Source organism: Sarcophilus harrisii, chromosome 1 (genome assembly GCF_902635505.1).
Source record: "Sarcophilus harrisii chromosome 1, mSarHar1.11, whole genome shotgun sequence".
Lineage (NCBI taxonomy): Eukaryota > Metazoa > Chordata > Mammalia > Dasyuromorphia > Dasyuridae > Sarcophilus > Sarcophilus harrisii.
In genome coordinates, this window is record NC_045426.1 from 112,329,692 (window position 1) to 112,351,803 (window position 22,112).

General features: G+C 33.7%; 1 long non-coding RNA gene across 2 annotated transcripts in view; it reads left to right on the forward strand.

Annotated features, from left to right (window-relative positions):
- The window catches only part of LOC116420750, a 1,349,459-nt gene that overhangs the window by 718,844 nt on the left and 608,503 nt on the right, over nucleotides 1-22,112 (forward strand). For both annotated transcript variants that reach the window (XR_004231174.1, XR_004231170.1), the window contains one exon: nucleotides 14,518-14,587. This is a non-coding gene — a long non-coding RNA (uncharacterized LOC116420750). The remainder of the gene's footprint in view (nucleotides 1-14,517; nucleotides 14,588-22,112) is intronic.

Sequence of the window (22,112 nt, forward strand, 5' to 3'; positions counted from 1 at the left end):
TACCTATACTAATAATATTCTATAAAAATTTAAGAGATATATGGTTCCCTATGGAGCTAAGTTAGTAATGGGTCTAAAATTAGTAATGAGTCTCCATGACATGTGGTTTATGATTTATTATTTTATTAAATATAAAATGAAAATATAAAATACATATTTAATATAATATTAATGTAATTTATGATATAGTCCACAAATCACTTAAGTAAATATGGACATATCCCAGGCTGCTATTTGACATCTAAATGGTTAGCTCATATTTCATACTAGACTATCATCCCCTGAGTGATGGTTGAATGTTGATAAAAGACTGTTGCTCAATAAGAAAATGGGCTTGTCCCTGTTTATCTAATATTATCAGTCAGAAAGATCAGTGAATTAAGCAAGATAGGCAGCACTTTGGCAAGAATCTTGTTGTCAACAGGCTACCATTTTAGTGTCTTGGATGTCAAAGAGGAAGTGATGCAAATAGGCTCTGGAAAGAGAGGATGTCATTAATATATGCACACTGTCAGCCCTAATAAGCTCTGAGTCTTGTAAGGGGCATCAGTAAATAGGCCAGTGTTTCTGAAACACCTAATGCTGTTTATGTATGGAATATATTCAGTGTGAGTAAGAGTGGGTGTGCTACCAGCTGGCAATGCTGAATGGCATTCTAAGATGCTTATTTTAGATTTCGAAGACAAGAAGAATCTAAAATGGTCATTGGTGAAGCATAAAAATATTCAGCCATAGAATTGTTTAGAACAAATGTATTTTTTTTTTCCCTGCCCAAGTGAACAAAAACTAAACAAGGATATTGACTTTCCATATCTGAGGAAACAAAGAAAAGAAGAGTCATTGTCACTAGTCATAGACATACTGATTTTTAATTTATTTACTTTTCTCACAAAAACTTTACAGAACAATGTAAAATATTAATATAAATATGATAATTAACACTCTGTAAATACATGATATGGAGTTTAGAGGAACTTAGGGACTCCTTTTGTTAATCCTACTCCTTCCTATGACTTTCTCTGGAATCACTGAATCTCAGAATGGGAAAAGAATTCAGAGGTAATCTTTTTCAATTTGTACTTGAATAGGAAGCATTTCTACTCATGACCATCCAATCTTTGCCTGCAGAATAACAAAATATTTCAGGTGAGTTTAATGCAGCAATTTAGCTTCCTGTGATCATACAGTTTTCTTCTCTAACAAAATAATCCTACTATTTCTTTTACCTCTTTTGCTTCAAGTAAAACAACAGGAGAAAATGAAAGACCTGCCCAAACACTCCTAGAGGCAGGAACTTTTTCCATGTTTATTTCAGTGTGGCTGGATTTCAGTGATAACTTTAAACCATATCGCTGGTACTTCCCCTACAGTGAAAAGTGATAGTCTGCCAGTTCTTCTGATCTCATGAACATCAGAACTCTCTTGACTGACCCACTCTGGTATTCCCCCTCCTTTTCTCACCCAAATGATATTTTATTGCAAATTAAATTAATAAATATTTTGATACAATAACTAAAATAGAAAGATAGCATGATATTGTGGGCAAAAAGCTATTCTTAGAGCTGAGATGGTAGACATTTACTGTGCCTCTAACACATAATGGCTATTGTGACTCTGGAACCTCCCAGCACTCAAGGTAACTCTCTGAACTTAAGTTGTAGAAAATGTGCCAAATTACATGAGAAAAAGTTCCTTACTGAGAGCTATTTATACCAATGAAATAACTATTCAAATTTAAAAATAAAATAATTATGAAAATGCTGATGAAATACAAAAGACTGACCATTAGAAGAAAAGATTTTGACACTGCAAGGGTCTTGCAGTTTTTTCTGTGTCTGATGTTGGATATCTACACTGCTAAGTTGCAAAGGAAGAACTTCCCTATTTCAGAGAGAAATAGATTATAGGATCACAAGATTTAGATAAATAAATGGCATCAATTATCATTTCATCTAAGCATCATAAGCCTTGGTGAAAAGATACTCTGTCATTTATTCATTACCAACATATACAAATAAATAGGACAAAGTAAAATGTTTGCATTTATTGACTACAATAAGCATTATAACTTTATTTATATATTTAAAATCTATTAATGTTATTTATTTTATATATATGTTTAGTATGTATATATGTATATGTATATAATATGTATATATGTATGAGTATATATGTATTATATGTGCATGTATGTGTCTGTATATATAATTCTTGCTGTTATTCAATTACTTTTCAGTTCTCTGTCTCTTCATGACTCCTTTTGGATTTTCCTTGAAAAATACTAGAGTGATTCGCCACTTCCTCTCATATTACAAATGACGAAACAAACAAACAGTGTTACATGACCTATCTAGGATTTTACAGTTATTGAATATCTGAGGCCAGAATTGAATACAATAAAATGAATCTTCCTGATTCCAGATCCAGGACTCCATATGCACACACATACACACATGTGTGAGTATATGTATACATATACACATGTGCGTTTGTGTATATCTATGTGTCTATAAATTTATATATTTTACATGATTTGCCATTTATTTCACAAGAATTCACGAATTATTCTTTAATTCTTCATTATGAACCCACACTCATTTTATTCATATGTAAGTGTACCTTTGACAGTTTTTCAGGTCTATGTAGTGTTTAATCTTGACCATAACCTATAGGTTCCTTGGTTTCCCACACCTTCTTGTTACCTTTTAAATCATGCTTTGATGTGTTTTCTTTTTAAATAAAAACAAATTTAAATTAGGGCAGTAAAGTGGCACAGTAGACAAAGTACTGCCTTCTGTCAAGAGGACCTGAATTCAAATGCTGCCTCATAGCTACATGATCCTGGGCAAATCTCCCAACATTGTTTGCCTCAGTTTCCTCATCTATAAAATAGCTGGAGAAGGAAATGTGACTCCCACACCAATGAAACATACTTATCTGTATTTGTTGCCCAAGGAGACATATGTCTTGGTGCAAGGTCATCTTGAAGTGCTCCATCTTCATTTGGGAACTCTGATATTCCAAGAACAAATTTGTTTCTTAATATATCAAAATATTTTCCAGAATTTATTCATTCCCTCAATTGTCTCAAGATTTATATGACCCCCTGGAAAGAAACCCTACCTAAAAACAAACAAATAAATAAAGAAAAGAATTTGCTTTAATCTATTTGCCTTAGTCCTCTAAAAATGGAAATGGCAAACCCCTCCAGTATGAAAATCCAATGAATGATGTCCATAGGGTCAGAAAGAGTTGAACATGACTAAATTACATGGTTGGATATCAATAACATATATACATGTTATTATATTTGTTACCATATATATACTATATATATATATATATATATATACTACATATAATATGTAAGCATATTTACATATATATTCTCAAACAATTTTTGCATAGATGCAGTGCTAAGAAACTTACTGTGAGATAAAAAGTATCTCTAATACTTATATTTCAAAATTGGTCTTAGCCACAATTGAAATTCCCCTTTCTAGATTTGTTTTATCACATTCAATGTCAATATAATCTACTTTAAAACTCGTACATGTATTATGCTATTGCATCAAGTAAAATTCTAGGTCAAATTTGCACAGTTTCATTTTGAAAATTGAATTAATCATATGCCTATGTATGAAGGCAGTCTTTCTCCCAAAATAGTATTTGGGGAGCAGTTAATGCAAATTCCATACTGTTTGTTTTTGTTTTTGACACTCATAGACCATTAATCTACTTGATAACACATTGGATTCAAAGTTGCTTACAAAAGTCAAGACAAGAGTTTTTATTCTAGTCTAGTAACACCCCAAGATTTATCTAGTTAAATTGGGGGCATGGGGACACTCTCAAAATTTGTTTAGATACAAAATTACTTTAAATTTCTTGTTGTTTACTCATTTTTGATTCTTCACTATCATATTTTGGATTTTCTTGACAAAAATACTGAAGCCATTTGCCATTTCCTTCTCCAGCTATTTTATAGATGAGGAAACTGAGGCAAACAATGTTGGGAGATTTGCTCAGGGTCATGCAGCTATGAGGCAGCATTTGAATTCAGGTCCTCTTGACAGAAAGCAGTACTTTGTCTACTGTGCCAATTTACTGCCCTAATTTAAATTTGTTTTTATTTAAAAAGAAAACACATCAAAGCATGATTTAAAAGGTAACAAGAAGGTGTTGGGAAATAGAAAAAAAATGGGGGAGGGGAGGGCAGAGCCAAGATGGTGTAGAGTAGATAGGATTTTGCTTGAGTTTTCCCTGGCTCCCTCAGAATCAGCATTAGATCACTAAATCAACACTAAAATGGGTTTTGGAATGACACACCCTGTAAATATTTGGAGGGTAATAAATTTCTAGCATAAGATATCTTGGAAGGACTTCAGGCAAGACCTGTCTCAATTGGGCTGGGGTTGGGGGTGTGTGCCCCAGTGCAGGCACAGGGTGGGGAGGTCCAGGGTGGAGAGGTCCCCCACTAGGAATATAAAGGAAGATTCTTAGCCAAAATACTGAGAATTTGGTTACTCTGGCCTGGTTTAGAAGGCCAGTGGATCAACACATTAGCTGTGAAACTTCTAACACAATCACAGAAGGCAAATAGTGAGCCCCTGAACCTACAACAGACAGGACTTGGCCAGACTTAGCACAGTGGGAAAGCCTGCAGGACTGCTCACCCCAGGGCAATGAGAAGTCCCTTTTGCCCTGTAAAGGAAGCTCTAGAAAATCTCCCCTGTGCTCTAGAAACAGACCTCAACCTTTAAAAATGAGCAAAAAGACTTCTGACCATAGATAACATTTATGGAGATTGGGAAGAGGAGATCTCAAACTCTGAAGACACTTAAGGTTAAAAATACATCTCCAGATAAAGCCTCAAAATGGGATTTGAACTGGTCTTCAATTCAAAAGGCTCTCTTGAAAGAATTCAAAAAGGATCTTAAAAGAGAGTTAGAAGAAAGTGGGAAAAGGAAATGAGAACATTGCAGGAGAATTTGGAAAAGGAAACACAGAAATTGACTAAAGAAAATAACTCCTTAAAAATACATTGGGTAAATAGAAAAAAAAACTACATTTATCTATCTAGTTATCTATCTATCTACTGAAGAAAATCACTTTTAAAAATACATTTGGCAAAATGGATAAAGAAAACAACTCCTTGAAAAATAGAATTAGTGAATGGGAAAAGAAAACAACTCCTTAAAAACAGAATTGGTGAAATGGAAGTAAAATTCAATGAACAAAACAGCTTCTTTAAAAGTTCAATTTGGAGGGACAGCTTGGTGGCACAGTGGCTAGAGCACCAACTCTGAAGTCAGGAGGACCTGAGTTCAAATCTTTCTCAGACACTTAACACTTCCTATCTGTGTGATCCTGGGCAAGTCACTTGACCCCAATTGCCTGAGCAAGCAAAAACAGAAGTTCAATTGGAGGGGCAGCTAGTTGGCACAGTGGTTAACAGAATACTACCTAGCTGTGTAATCCCCAATTGCCTCAAAAATGTTTAAAAAAAAAAAAGAAATATTGTTGTGATATAGGAGGCACCTGCTAATGGCTGCTGGAGGTCTAACTCAGATCTGTAGAATGGATCTCTTCATGTGAGAGGAGGAGGAGGAGAAGGAGGAGGAGGAGGAGAAGGAGGAGGAGGAGGAGTTGTTGTTGTTGTTAGAATCTCTCACCTCTTTCCTCTTGCCTCCAATTTATTTCATTCCCAATCCACAAGCAACACCTGTGTTAGTAAAGGCTGCTATGCAACTCCTTCGAGTGTTATGATTCACAGCTATGGAGGCTCTCGGAGAATTGGCCTTTCCCTTCATTTACTCATAATCCTTAACAATTTTCCATTTTTTGTTTTATGAGACTGTGATTATTTTTTTCCCCTACAGCATGGTCAGTAAGTTTATGCATTAGCTGTTATCTAAGTCCACATGCTAAGATACCTGAATCCACATGCTAGGGAGTGCAAACAGCACTATAGCAAGTGTTGAATCTTGTGAGATGTCATGGAGGCAAACTTTCAAACAGAGAAGAGCATTATAGTCAGAATCGGCATTTTTCATCTCTCATCAGTCTCCTGGCTCAGCTCTTTGATGTGTTGGCCCATTAAATTACTCTGACTAAAAATGTCTTACTGCGTCTCTTCTCCCCATGGGTTACCAAAGGAACTCTGGGAGGATCATACTCATAAACAGCTCTCTGGCACTGCTACTTCTTTGTTTCAAGGAACATCTGCATTAGTTAAGGCTGCTTTGCAACTCCTTCAAATGTTTTGATTCCCAACTATGAAGACTCTCAGAGAATTGACCTGCCCCTTCACTTAAGTATGGCCCTTCACATGGTGTAGCTAAGTGGTAGAGTATATAAAGCACTGGTCTGAAGTCAGCAGGACCTGAGTTCAAATCTGGTTTCAGACACTTAACACTAACTTAGCAGAGTGATCCTGAGCAAGTCACTTAACTCTGATTGCCCTTCCAAAAATCAATTAATTAATTAATTAACGTTCAATTGGCCAAATGCAAAAGGAAGTAAAAAAGCTAATTGAAGAAAAGAATTTGTTAAAAATTAGAATTGGACAAATGGAAGTGCATGACTCAATAAGACATCAAGAATCAGTCAACAGATCACATACACACACACACACACACAAAACAAAAAAACCTAGAAGGAGATGTAAAATATCTCACTGAAAAAAACAAGTGACCTGGAAAATAGATCCAGGAGAGACAACCTAAGAATTCTTGACCAAGAATTCTTGAACAAACTGGTATGTTATATTTGGTTAAGTTTTAAATTTATGTTAAAAAAAAAGATTAAAAAGTAAAAGAAGCCAAATAGGGGAAGGGTGTTTCAAACAAAGTTTGAATAAACATCTATCATGGATATTGTACAAGAAATTTGAGGACTGAGTCAGATATTAATCTAGAAGTCCGTGGAAAGGTGTTTCTAATTAGTCATACCAAGAATTTGTCATGACCTTCTATTACTTAACATTTTTATTAAAGTCTTAAAAAAAAGAATAGCTGGCATGTTCAACAGATTTGATTATAACACAAAGTTAAGATGTTTCCACCACTGGAAAAGAGAGTGAAGATTTTAAAAGTTCTTAAGATGTTGACATAAGGGATAAAATCTAATGAGGTGAATTTATTATAAATATAGTCTTTTAATTGGTTCAAAAATCAACCTTCGAATAATATGCATAATGCATGTTCATCAAAAAGTTGACAACAGTTATTTAGGACATATATTGGGGAATTTAGAAGCCCCTGATCTCTTTTTTTAATTGTAGTAAGTTTATTTATTCTTAATACACATTGTTTTATGAATTGTGTTGGGAGAAAAAAATCGAAGCAAAAGGGGAGAGAGGGAAAAAAAAAAAAGAAGTGAACATAGCATGGGTTGATTTACATTCAGTCTCCTTAGATCTTTTTCTGGATGCAGATGGCATTTTTTGTCCAAAGTATATTGGGATTGCTTCGGATCAATGAACTTCTGAGAAAAACTTTCATAGTTGGTCATTGCACATTCTTGCTATTATTATGAACAAAGCATTCCTGGTTCTGCTTATTTCACTCAGCATCAGATCATATAAATCTATCTAGGCCTTTCTATAATTAGCTTGTTCATCTTTTTTTTTTTTAATAGAACAATAATATCCCATTTTCTTTATGTACCATCGTTTGTTCAGCTATATCCCAAATGATGGGCATCTACTCCTTTTCCAATTCTTTGTTACCACAAAAAGAGCTGCTACAGATATTTTAGCACATGTGGGTCCCTTTCCCTCCTTTATGATTTCCTTGGGATACAAAACCAGTAATGGCACTGCTAGGTCAAAGAGTATGCACAGGTTTATGGCCCTTTTGGGACAGTTCCAGATTTAAGCCTTTAACTCAATATGAGTCAGCAGTCTGATCTGATATGTAGGAAACTATTTTGATCTTACTTTTATTTGTGGGAAATATAGCTACCAGGAGTTAGAGGTAATGGTACCATTGCATTTTGCCCTCATAAGTCCATAATTAAAATACCGTGTTTTGTCCTGGTCATTGCATTTAAGGAATATATGTCAGTCTGTGATTTTTGTAGATCAAATTATACATTCACATTTCCCTCACTATTACTTTTGTATGCCTGTTTTCTTGAAAGTTCTGAAACAAAGAACTAGATAATATGACATATAGAGCATTACATCAAAAGTCAAGAATACCCAGATTTAAATCTGTACTAATTTACTTAATATCTGTGTGATTCCTTATAAGTTCTTAAAACCTTATATCTTAATTTGTTCATGAGCAAAATGAGGGTAATAATTATATTGCCCTTGTTTCAGTGTTGTGAGCATAAAATGAGACAGTATTTGTAATGAGCTTTGTAAACTTTAAACCTTACTCATATAATAGGTATTATTCAGGGCAGCTAAGTGATTTAGGGGGTAGAGTGCTGAGCATGAATTATAAAGACTGATCTTGATTTCAAATGTAGTTTCAGACACTTACTAGCTGTTTAACCCTGAGTAAGTCATTCTCATCCAATTTGCCTCAGTTTCTTCATCTGCAAAATAAGCTGCAGAAGGAAATGGCAAACTACTCCAGTATCCTTGCCAATGAAAACTCCAAATTAAGTCACAAAGAGTCACATATGACTGAAAAAAATGACTGAACAACAATAAAAATAACTATTCTTAATCAATTCAGGCTATACAGTTATCTAAGTCTTAGTTCCTCAAGATGAAATCAGACCGAGGAGAAAGTAATGAAAAAAAGATTAAGAAATAGAATTAGCCTTCAGATTTGTCTGTTTGGCTTAGGGACAATTGCTTGGCAATATTAAATTTTATATCTTTTGATAGCTCATACAAGGAAAAAAGAACAATGAAGTAGATGTCTCTCTCATTAGTGGATATCAGTTAATATGATAGAAGCTAACGCCTATGCTGATATAAGTACTAAAAGCTAATGGAAACCTGTCAAGACATCCCCAAGTAGCTACTTAATATCCATTCAGTGCACTTCTTTTTTAAAGGAACAATAAAGAAATCTCATGAGAAGAGAGAATACTTTGTGAACTTTCAAATATTTCCTTTATATTTGTTTTAATAATAACGTATTATATAATTTATTTTTGATTTGACTTGAACTTTCTAAGAAATTCTTTCTAGAAACACTGGGTCAAGTAATTTCACAGATTTGGTGCTTTGAATTCTTTAGATAGATAATTACAAGATTAATGAATTACCTTCTAAGTTCACAATAGCATATTTTATGAAAGTTTTACTTATTGTATATTAAGAACTTATTCCCTTTCCTTCTCCCCTCTTCCTCTTCCTCTCCCTCTCTTCCTCTCCTGCTTCCCCCTTTCCTTCTCCCTCTCCTTCTTCCTTTCTATTTTTCTCTCCCTCTCCCTCTCTCTCAACCTCTCCCTCTCTTCCTCTCCTGCTTCCCCCTTTCCTTCTCCCTCTCCTTCTTCTTTTCTATTTTCATCTCCTCCCTCTCCCTTTCCCTCTCCTTCTTTTCCTTTCCCTCTCCTTCTCCCTCTCTTCCTCTCTGTCTTCCTGTCCCTCGCCCTCCTCCCTTTCTTCCTCTCTCTCTTATTTTCCCTCTCCCTCTCTTCTTCTCCCTCTCCTTTGCCTTTTTTCCTTTCCCTCTCTTCTTCTCCTTCTCCCTCTCTTCCTCTCCTTCTCCCTCTCTTCCTTTCCCTCTGCCTCTCATCCTCTCCATTTGCTTCTACCTCTCTTCCTCTCCCTTTTTCTCTCTCCCTCTCTTCTTCTCTGTCTTCCTCTCCCTCTCTTCTCTCCCTCCCCTCTCTTCCTCTCCTTCTCCCTTTTTCTCTCTTCCTCTCCATCTTCCTTTCCCTTTCCCTCTCTTCTTCCCTCTCTCTTTCTTTCTCTCCCCCCTCTCTCTCCCTCTCTTTCCCCTCCCCGTCTCTTCCTCTCCCTCTCTCTCTTCCTCCTCTTCTCCTTCTCCATCTCTTCTTCTCCCTCTTCCTCTCTTTCTCCCTCTCCTTCTCCCTCTCTTCCTCTCTCTTTCCCTCTCCCTCTCTTTCTCTTTCTCTCCCTCTCCCTCTTGATTCTATAATCAAGTTGGGGAGAACAGACCACACACAATGGAGTGCAAAAATGTTGTAGGAGCATAGATTTTCAGTGTTCGAAAGGAAAATTATTTTTTTTTTAATATTTTTTTGGGATTGTTTGGGTAACTTTACAGCATTAACATTTCCAAACCTCTTGTTCCAATTTTTCCCTCTTACCCCCACCACCTCCCCCAGATGGCAGGATGACCATAGATGTTAAATATTTAAAATATAAATTAGATACAAATAAATAAATAAAACCTATTTTTTGCTGTACAAAAGAATCAGAATCAAAATATTTACAATTACTTGTGAAAAATCAAAAATGCAGGTGGGCAAAATATAGGGATTGAATTCAATGTAATGTTTTAGTCATCTCCCAGAGTTCTTTCTCTGGGCTAGCTTTCAGTTCATTACTGCTCCATTGGAAATAATTGGTAGATCTCACTACTGAGGGGCCAGGGTCATCAGAACTGGTCATCATATAGTATTTGGAATATATAATGATCTCCTGGTCCTGCTCGTTTCCTCAGCATCATTCATGTAAGTCTCTCAGGCCTTTCAAATCATCCTGTTGGTTTTTCTTACAGAACAATAATATTCCATAATATTCATATTCCATAATATTAATATACCCAAATTTATTCAGCCATTCTCAACTGATGGCATCCTCAGTTTCCAGTTTTCTCCACTACAAAAGGACTGCCACAAACATTTGTGCCATACAGGTCCCTTTCCTTCTTTTATATCTTTGAGATATAAGCCCAGTATAAACTGCTGGATCAAAGGTACCATTTGATAACGACATAGTTCAAACTCTCTACAAAATGGTTGGTTTTCACAATACCAACAATGTGCATGTCCCAGTTTTTCCCTGCCCTCCAACAATCATCATTATTTTTCCTCATCTTAGCCAATCGCAGGTGTGTAGTGGTATCTCAGAGTTGTCTTTTTGCATTTCTCTGATTAATAATGACTTGAAGCATCTTTTATATGGCAGAAATAATTTCAATTTCTTCTTCTGAAATTGTCTGTTCTCCTTTGACCATTTTATCAACTAGAGAAGGGCGATTTCTTTAAAATTAGAGTCAATTTTCTATATATTTTGGAAATGGTCCTTTATCAGAACCTTGACTGTAAAAAATTTTATTTATTTTTTCTAATCTGGTCTGCATTAGTTTTGTTTTAAAAACTTTTCAGTTTGGTATAATCGAAATTTTCTTTTTGTGATCATTGATCTCTGTTCTTCTTTTGGTCATAAATTCCTTCCCTTCCACAGGTCTGAGGTCTTCCTGTGTTCCTCTAATTTATTTATAATTTATTCTTTATGCCTGGTCATGAACCCCTTTGACCTTATCTTGGTTCAGTGTTAAGTTGGATCTGCCTGTTTCTGCCAATTGTTTCTAATTTTCCCACAATTTTTTGTCAAACAGTAGTTCTTACCCAAAGCTGGGGTCTTTGGGTTTGCAAAGGACTAGGTTGCAATAGTTGTTGACTGTTTGAACCTAACCTATTCCCACTGATCAACTAATCTTTCCTTGCCAATATCAAATAGTTTTGGTAACTTCTGCTCTATAATATAATTTTAGATCTGTTTAAAAGCCACCTTCATTTGATTTTTTTTTCTTTTCCTTGAATTCTTGAACTTTTGTTTTCCATATGAACTTTTTGTTATTTTTTTCTAGGTATTAAAATAGTTTGTTGGGGTCTGATTGGTAAGCGCTAAATAAATAGATTAGTTTAGGAATTTGTCATCTTTATTTATTTGCTTGCCCTATCCAAACATTTAATATTTTTCAATTGGGATTAGACTTAATTTTGGAAAAATGGTCTGTAATTTTGCTCATAAAGTTTCTATTTTCCCTTGGTAGATTCCTAAATATTTTATATTATCATAGTTATTTTAAATGGAATTTCTCTTTTGCTCTGACTGTTGGTTTTTTTAGTGAATATAGGAATCTGATGACTTATGTGGTTTATTTATAAAACCTTTCTAAAGTTGTGGATTATTTCTAATAACTTTTAGTAGAATCTCTGGGGTTCTCTAAGTATACCCATCATATTAAGCAGGTGATAATTTGGTTTCCTCATTGCCTATTCTTATTCCTTTAATTCTTTCTCACTCTTATTGTAATGGGTTTCTAATACTATATTAAATAGTAACGGTGATGGGGCAACCTTGTTTCACTCCAGATGTTATTGGGAATGATTGCAGTTTGTCCCTATTACATATTATGCTTAGTGATGGTTTTAAATACATGCTGCTGATTATTTTAAGTAAAAGTCCATTTATTCCTATACTCTCAAGTGTTTTTATTAGGAATGGATATTGGATTTTGGCAAATGCTTTTTCTGCATCTATTGAGATGATCATGTCGTTTTTGTTAATTTGGTTATTAATATGGCCAATTATATTGATAGTTTTCCTAATATTGAAGCAACCCTGCATTCCTGGTATAAATCCTACTTGATCATAGTGTATTATTCTGGGGATGATTTTCTGTAGTCTTTTTGCTAATATCTTATTTAAGATTTTACCATCAATATTCATTAGGGAGATTGGTCTATAATTTTCTTTCTCTGTTTTCAACCTAGCTGGTTTAGGTATCAGCACCATGTCTGTGTCATAGAAGGAATTTGGTAGGACTCCTTCATTCCCTATTTTATCAAATAATTTATATAGCATTGGGGCCAATTATTCTTTAAATGTTTGGTAGAATTCACATGTAAATCCATCTGGTCCTGGGGATTTTTTCTTAGGGAGTTGTTGAATTGCCTGTTCTATTTCTTTTTCTGAAATGGGATTATTCAAGCAATTTACTTCCTCCTCTGTTTGTCTGGGAAGTCTATATTTTTGGAGGTAGTCATCCATTTCACTTAGGTTATCAAATTTATTGGCATAAAGTTGAGCAAAATAACTCATTATTTCTCTAATTTCCTCTTCATTGGTGGAAAGTTCTCCCGAAAAGGGAAAAATTAATGAGGACCAACTTTATGTGGGGAAATGCTATATCAAAGACTTGCAGTTTAACTAAAATTTAAAAATGAGTATTATTTGGGCAGAAAAAGAGGTAAAAGAAAAAAACAGCTTTTCAAATATTTGAAAACATAAAAAGAAAATAGGGAAGATAAATAATAGATAAAGTAATCATCCCTATGAGCTAAGCAGTAATAATGGGAAAAGTGTGGAAAAAGTGATTTGAAGATCAGTCTTTTGTTTCTCAATTCTTTCTTCCATGCATTTTTTCTGAAGTTATCCTCTATGTATGTAATTCATTCCCCTCTCACACTCATTCATTAGAATCCTTTGTCATTCTTTAAGGCTCAAGTATAGTATTTACACCTTCCACAACTCTTCTCTGATCTTGTTTGTTTATATGTTGTAGCCTTAGATAAAATGTAAGCTCCTTGGAGACAGAACATTTGGGGTGGGTTGTTGTTGCTGCTGTTTTTGACTTTGTATTCTGAACTACTAGAATATAATGTACACACAGTTGGCATTTAGAAACTTTGTCAACTTAAATCAAGTGTATTCTTTAATTTCCTGAAATTTTATTAATTAATATTTTAGGCAGATATTAGTTCAACTCCTGTTTATTACCCAACTTAATTTGATGATGTGTAATTTATGTATTTAAAGGTTTTTGTTAATTATTTCTGTTCTTTATAATTATTATGTTAGAGATGAAGTATACTTTAGGATGAATTTTTTACTAAGACTATATGTATTAAGATATTGAGTTCACTTTTTTTGGAGTGTCTGTGAGCATGTTAAGATAAATTAAAATGTTTCAGTCCTCTGTTTTTATAGAAGAGATATGGTCTCACATCCAATCATTTTAATGCACTGGGACTAATTTTTATATGGGTAGATAAACCTTAGCACAATATATAGCTGGTTACAAGGCAATGAAGAAAGCCAAGTCTGATATATCTGTAATTTTCAAAACCATAAGATAATTTATTTGGCTAATTAGGAGTATGTCATTAGCAATAACTCTGTGCAGTTAATTACCTTAAACACCAACATTAAAGAAGTAAAATCAGAGTTATTCTTGGATCCAGTTCATTGAAGCAAAATTACTTTGAGTGAAGTAGATTGTCCTATAAGAGGTTAAAATTAGCATTATGGCTAATTACATAATTGATGTACTGGAGCATGAACATTTCTATCAGAGAATGCCAATGGAATTATATAATTCAACATGTGACCTTTATTTTAAATTTTATGAACTATACCATTTTACATCATTGCAAGAATATAAATTCCACTTTATTGTGTTGTTATTCCTTGGCATCAATTTGTAGATGGCAGTCATTTACTAGGTGCCACTTTAAGTATTTATCTTTTTGCCTTATTATCTGACTTGAAGCCCTTGTATAAATCTGTGGCTTATAACAAATGCAAGAAACATGAATTAAGGCATGGTGTTTAATTTTGTCTTTCAGGGAAATCTTGAGGAGTCTGATACTTCTAATCCTCCAGTCATTGATTGCCTAAGTTTACAGTTGTGAAGTGGTAAGTCATGGCTTTTTCTGTGTTCTTGTTTGGCTTTGATTTAATACCCTTTTGTAATCTCTTAGTAACTACATACAGATATAGTTGCAAGGAGCATTAATGTGACTCTGTAAAGTCTCTTAGTTAAAGGCTATGTTGAATAGTTAAAAACCAAAAATGGTACCATTGTTTTCATTTTTTCTGGTATAGTAATGCAATTGAAATACATTTTTGAATGAAACTTCTGTTTGCAATTAGAAGTAATCAAATAAAAAATTTTGTTTCCAAATATTTGTCCCATTCTATCATATATCTACATACAATATAGGGGATGTCCTCTGAAAATAAGTGTTTAATTATGAAAGGGAACATACACAATAATTTCTTAATGCATATCATTAGTTGATAATTTCATCCTGACTGATATCAATATCATATCCTAATAAATTCTCTTTCTTGTTATTTTTTAAGGTACAAGTAGGTGCCATGTCACATGAACAACTGATCTTTTTAAATAAAAAAAACAATTAAAATGCACAATAAATCATCTTACATAAAAATGACTTTTTTGAATATTTTCTTCATTTGCTTTTCTTGACTGTACTCATTTGCGACTAAGAAGGACTCTGTGTAGACATGGAAACTTGATAAATATGATCAATGAAAAATATTAACAAAATATTTTATAAGGGAAAATAAAATATTCAAGTATAACTTCAAAGCTTCCAACTTGAGGATATTATACCTCAAAAGAAATAGAAAAATAAAACCACTGTTTTGTTGAGGAATTGAGGTTTGCATGGAAGAAAAATAGTTACAGTTTGAAATGTCAATAGAATATCCAATAAATTATGTTCAACAGCCATTTGATAATGTGATCCTGGAGGTCAGGAGAATTGACTACAGAAGGATGTATATATTAGGAAAATCATATTCCTAAACATGATAATTGAAAATTGAAAGATCAAAGAATCTAGAGAAAGAGAGGAGAAGGAGGAAGAGAGAGAGAGAGAGAGAGAGAGAGAGAGAGAGAGAGAGAGAGAGAGAGAAAGAGAAAGAAAGAGGGACAGAGAGAGAGTGTATTTTTTTGGATGGCTTATCAAATGTGTTAAATACAGCATAGAAAAAAAAAAAGGATGATTGAAAAAAGACCCTTGGATATGGAAAGAACAGATCACTGGTAACCTTGAAGAGAGATGTTTCAGTCTACTTTTTTTAGTTAGGAAGCCATATTAAAATTATAAGACATTGAGAAGTGAGTTGTAGATGACGAAAGCAGTCTGATTTTCTAAGAGTTTTCCAGAGTTCATTATGAGAAAGATGAGGAATATGTAATGACAAAAAGGATGGCATGAGGTTTTTTGCTTTGTTTTGTTTTGAGTTTTAAGAATAGTGAAATCTGGGCATCACCATAGGCATCAGGGAAGAAAGGTGTAGGTTTGGAGAGATGGATATCTATTAAACAAATCTTTGGCAGGCAAGGTATTTTGTAGAAATGCATAGTTTTAAAATATTATTTAATGTTTTATTTTCCCAATTACCTATAAAAGCAATTTTAAAGTTCTTTTTTTTCTTTTTTTTTACATTTTGAGTTCCAAATTCTCTCCCTTCTTCCTCACCACCTTCCCATTGAGAAGGCAAACAAATTTGACATATGTTATACCTGTATAGTCATGCAAAACACATTTGCATGTAAGTCATTCTCTAAAAGAAAACACAGATAACCCCGCACCCCAATATAAAGATATTTATGAGATGTGTTCAGTCTCTACCTGTTCTTTCAGTAAACTTAAACATTTCTATAAATAATAAACATTTGCTAATATTTTTACATATATGTCCTTTTCTTTTTGTTTTTAATTTCTTTGGAACAGAAGCCTAACAGTTAGATAAAGGGTATGCATGATTTTATAGCCTTTTGGGCATAGATCCAAATTGCACTCCAAAATGGTTGAATCAGTATACAATTTCATCAATAATAGATTAGTATTTTAATTTTCTCACATCCCCTCCAACATTTATCATTTTTTTTTCAGTGCTATTAGCCAATCTGACAAGCAAGACAAAGTAGCTCAGAGTTGTTTTAACTTACTTTTCACTTACCAGTAATATTGTAGTAGTAGAAGTGATAGTGGTGGTGGTGGTGGTGGTTGCAGTAGTAGTAGTAATACTAATAGTAATAAGAGTGGTAGTGGTAGTGGTGGTAGTAATAGTAGTAGTAGTAGTAGTAGTAGTAGTAGTAGTAGTAGTAGTGAAAAGTGTTTAGCAAAATGCTTGGCATTTTTATGCCCTATGTTTATTCCCTTCTTTTCCCTTTATGAAGTCTTAATAGTCTTTATATCATGTCCAAGAAAATGTATTTTTCCCAAATGGAAAAGGAGATTGAATGAATTTCAGTAATCCTTTCAAAACAGGAAAACAACAACAGCAAAGAAAACACAAACTAAAAAAGAAATTATAGTTCCCATTACCATCTAATGCCAGTATGGTTTACACACATATGTTTTATGTCAATGAAAATAATGTCAATGGAAAAGTGCATAAAGGCCTTTGAGCAACACGCCTTTGAATTAGAAAAGGATTAATGATTTGTCTTAGTCTAAATTTTTTTTCCCCAGATATATGAGTGGATATGGCAATTTAAAAAGAATATAAATTTCTCCTAAAATTCTTTTTTTATGAGTTAAATACAATTTGTAACTTAAAAAAAAAACCAAAACAAATAAAAAAAATACCCTCTTTTGGTTAAGCGTTTGGCTGAAAGTTATTTAGATAAGTTTGACTCTCAATCAAAGTTATTTTATTTATGTTGTTAAGGAATTGAAAATGATCACCTTGAATTATACATAATAACTGAGGATGGTGGCAGATCATTTACGCTTATATTCCCTCTTTTGGTTCTAAAATAGAATAATAATGAAAGCTGTTCTGATGCTTAGTTAAATATATTGAAAGGGGGAAAATGTATTCTAACAACTGAAAGCTATGATTAAGAGGTTTATATCACACTAAGGGGAAAAAAGTTCATTCTTGAAAAAGTAGAAATTTTAAAATTCAGAACTTCAGTTTTATTTATGATTGTTTGAAAATTTTCATTGTTATTTTGATGCCTAGACATTTTTATAAAGAAAGCCATTTTTTGGCTATAAATCTGAAGGTTTAAAGAAGACCTAGTTGTCATCATATTATGATGCAACATACTTCCACATGGCAACAATGTCTTATTGCTTCCTACTTGACCCTAAGTTATGATGATGCAGTATTTTCTATTTAGTGGTTCATGAAATTTGACCCAATGGATCTGTCATAAAACTCTTAATGGAGCTACAAGTAGCATATCTTTGCAGAATATTATTAATTGTGTATTCTATCATTCTTATGGATCACAACAATGTTTTGTTGTTACTGCTGCTGTTGCAATTGTTGAAAGAAGTTTTCAGGACAAAAAATATTGGGAACCATTAGAATGGAGGTAAAATTAAATGGGAAGTTAAGATTGTCAAGTTGCAGTTCTGACCCAAAATGGCTGCAGATAATTTAAATTCTGTACTCCTTAATTTCTAAAATGAAGAGGTTAGGTTTTTTTTTTTTTTTTTAACTTTTAAAGCTTTTTTTAAATTCAAAACAAATGCATGGATAATGTTTTCAGCATTGACCCTTGCATAGCCTTGTGTTTCAGATGTTTGTTTCCTTCCTATCACCCCTGCCCTATGTGGCAAGCAGTCCAATATATGTTATGCATGTTAAAATATATGTTAAATCCAATATGTATAGACATATTTATACAATTCTTTTGCTGCACAAGAAAAATTAGATTAAAAAATAAAGAAAATGAGTAATAAAACAAAATTCAAGTGAACAACAATAAAAACTGAGAATGTTATGTTGTGATCCATTGGACACTGGGGAAATGGAAATCAATGTTTTCATGATAAACTAATAGCTTTTCTATGAAAGAACAAAATTAAATATTTATGGAGAACCTGGGTTTAAAGCTCTGCTTTTCCACATAAATACTCTTAGACAAGTCACAAGCCCTCTGGTTCTCAGTTTTCTCAGTTTTATTAGGAACTAAATGAATTTCCAAGATCCTTGTCATGCAAGTCCTTTGATCCTATAATGTTACATGATCATATACATTTGCTGAGGTTATGTGAAAGATGAAATATCAGTGCATTCTTTTGTATGTTTCTTTTAATTATAGTAGTAGATATGGATATTGATATCTATATAAATAATATAAATACAGATATAAATATGAGTGTATATATATGATTTACCAAAAATAATGGTTTATTAGTGGTATAAAAACATACTAAGATTTTGGAAAAATCATTTTTCATAATAAATGAAGGGAAACATTTTTACACTAGCTACAAACATAAGGTAGATGGATGTAAAAAAAATTATTACTTTAGCAGTCATTTATACTTCATTTGACATTGCATTTTTAATTAAATTTTATTTTAAAGGGGACACTGCACTGTCAGAAAATACTTTTAGTATGTAACTATGAGTAACCCTGAGTAACATGACTGGCCTTGGGCAGTTTTAGACTTTCTAGCCTTTCATCATTTGTAAAATAATACTCTACTACCAAAACATTATGACTATATGATTCATCTGTGTTTCACAAACTTCTACCTGGAAGTCAATATATGTAATTTAAGCATCCAAATATCCTTCATGGTGGTAAGTTTAATTTTATCTAGAAATAACATTATCATCCAAGTCTTCTTTTCCATTCCTTTGTTCCTTTCCTAAGCATTTCCAGCCTGAGAGATTCCTTTTCTTATTTGATAAAAGTATTAAGAGAGGTAGTGGAGACAAGATGGTGGAGAGGACACACACTTCTTTCTGACCTCCTCCCAGGACCTTCAGTTTATTACCAAATTAAGCCTTTGAATTAGTTCTAGACTGGCATAATTCAGGAATATTGGGAGTGTAGCAAATTACCAGCAGAAGATAATTTCAAAGATTGCCAGAAAAGTCTGTTTCAGTTGGGCACAGGGAGGTAACCAGGTTCAGGACGCCAGCATATGCTGTGAAGACTGGGGGAGGTGTGGTCTCTGTGGGGCAGTGCAGACTCCACACTGTGGAGAATCTATTAGGAGGACTCTAGCAGAGTGTTGGATACTCTGCCCTGGTTGCAAGCCAGTAGAGCAGCAGAGAAGTTACACATCCAACACAAACACAAAAGGTAAAGAGTGAACCCCAAAGTGCCAGAATCTCATGAGACCTAGCCATGCCCCCCAGCACAGGAGTGAGTCAGCATGATCCCAGGGCAGCCACTGCCTTTCTGTTGCCATTTTGTGCTACCTGTAGAAGAGGCTTGGAAAACCTCTCTTGTCCTAAAAGCAGATTCCAACATTTTTTTTTTAATGATTAAAAAGGCAAAGAGGACTCTAAGTATAAATAGTTTCTATGGTGAAAGAGAAAAGCAGATTTCAAATCCTGAGGAGACTAAAAGCAGATTATCTCCAGATGAAGCCCCAAGGAGTGATATAACCTGGTCCCCAGCACACAAAGCTCTCCTAGAAGAAATTTTAAAAGATCTCAAAAGAGAGCTAGAAGAAAAATGGGGAAAGGAAAGGAAAACTTTGCAAGAGGGTTTGGAAAAGGCATGTAACTCATTAAAAGATAAATTTGATAAAGTGGAAAAAGAAAGCAACACCCTGAAAAACAGAATTTGTGAAATAGAAAAGATAAAGAACTCTCAGGAAAACAGAATTTGTGAAATGGAAAAGGAAAATAACTCCTTAAAAAACAAAATTTGTAAAATGGAAAAAAAATTCCATAGAGCAAAACATCTCATTTAAAACCTCATTTGGAGAAATACAAAAAGAAATAAAAAAAGTAAATGAAGAAATTAATTCACTAAAAATCAGAACTGAAGAAATAGAAATGAATGACTCCACAAGACTTCAAGAATCAGTAAAAAAAAACCAAAAATGAAATGAAAAAAATAGAAAAAAATGTAAAATACCTATTTGGTAAAACAACTGACCTGAAAAATAGATCTAGGAGAGAAAATCTAAGCATTATCAGACTCACTGAAAGCCATGATGAAAAAAAGAGCCCAGATACTATTTTTCAGGAAATCATCAATGAGAACTGCCCTGGTGCACAGAAACAAAAGGTAACATAGCAATTAAAAGAATTCACTGAGCACCTCCTGAAAGAGACCCCAAATTTAAAACTCCAAAGACTAAATTTCAGAACTATCACACCAGGGAAAACTATTACTAGCAATCAGAAAAAACAATTCACATACCGAGGAGCCACAATAAGGATCACCCAGGATCTAGCAACTTCCACCTTAAAGGATCAAAGGGCCTGGAATCTGATATTCTGAAAAGCGAAGGAACTTGGAATGCAGCCAAGAATAAAATACCCTGCTAAACTGAGCATTTTCTTCCAGGGAAGAAGATGGGTGTTTAATGAAACAGGTGCTTTCCATTTATTTCTGATGAAAAGAGAGCTAAACAAAATATTTGACTATATAGGACTCAAGAAAAACATAAAAAGGTAATAAGAACTCTTGAGAACTGTATTTCTGTTATGGGTATACATAGAGAATGCATGTATAATTTGATTTCACTGTTATGATATAAAAAATGAACTCGAGATTGAAAAACAATTATACCAGAAAAAGGAAAAGTGGAGGTAAAATGAGAGAAATTGCATCTCATGAAGAGGCAAAAGAAACCTATTGTATCTGAGGGAAAGAAGGGAAGGGTATGAACATTGTGTGAATCTTACTCTCATCAGATTTGGCTCAAAAAGAAAATATTAGACATATTTGGTTTACAGAGAAACTTCTCTCACCTTATTGAAAAAGTGGGAGGGGAAAGGCAAAAAGAGAAGGGGTAGGCTAAATAGAAGGGAAAACAGAAATAGTAGGGGAAAGGTATAAGAAAGGGGGAGGGATTCTAAAACAGGAAGGCTGCTGGAGGCATGTGGTGCTCATAAAGACTGATGAAGAGGGAAAGGGGAAAAAAAGAGAAAAAGTATAATCTGGGAATAATAAGATGGCAAGAAATACAGAATTAGTAGTTGTAACTATAAATGTGAATGGGTTGAAATCTACCATAAAGCAGAAGTGGATAGCAGAGCATTAAAGCATTAAAAGCAGAACCCTACAATATGTTGTTTACAAGAAATACATTTAAATCAGAATGATACATACAGAGTAAAAGTAAAAAAGCTGGAGCAGAATCTATTATAATTAGGAGTTAATTTGCCCAACTTTATGCCAATAAATTTGATAATCTAAGTGAAATGGAGTACTACCTTCACAAATATAGCCTTCCCAGATTAACAGAGGAGGAAGTAAATTGCTTAAATAGGCCCATTTCAGAAAAAGAAATAGAACAAGCTATTAATCAGCTCCCTAAGAAAAACTCCACAGGACCAGATGGATTTACATGTGAATTCTACCAAACATTTAAAGAACAATTAGTTCCAAAGTTATATAAATAATTTGAAAAAATAGGGAATGAAGGAGTCCTACCAAATTCCTTCTATGACACAGACATGGTACTGA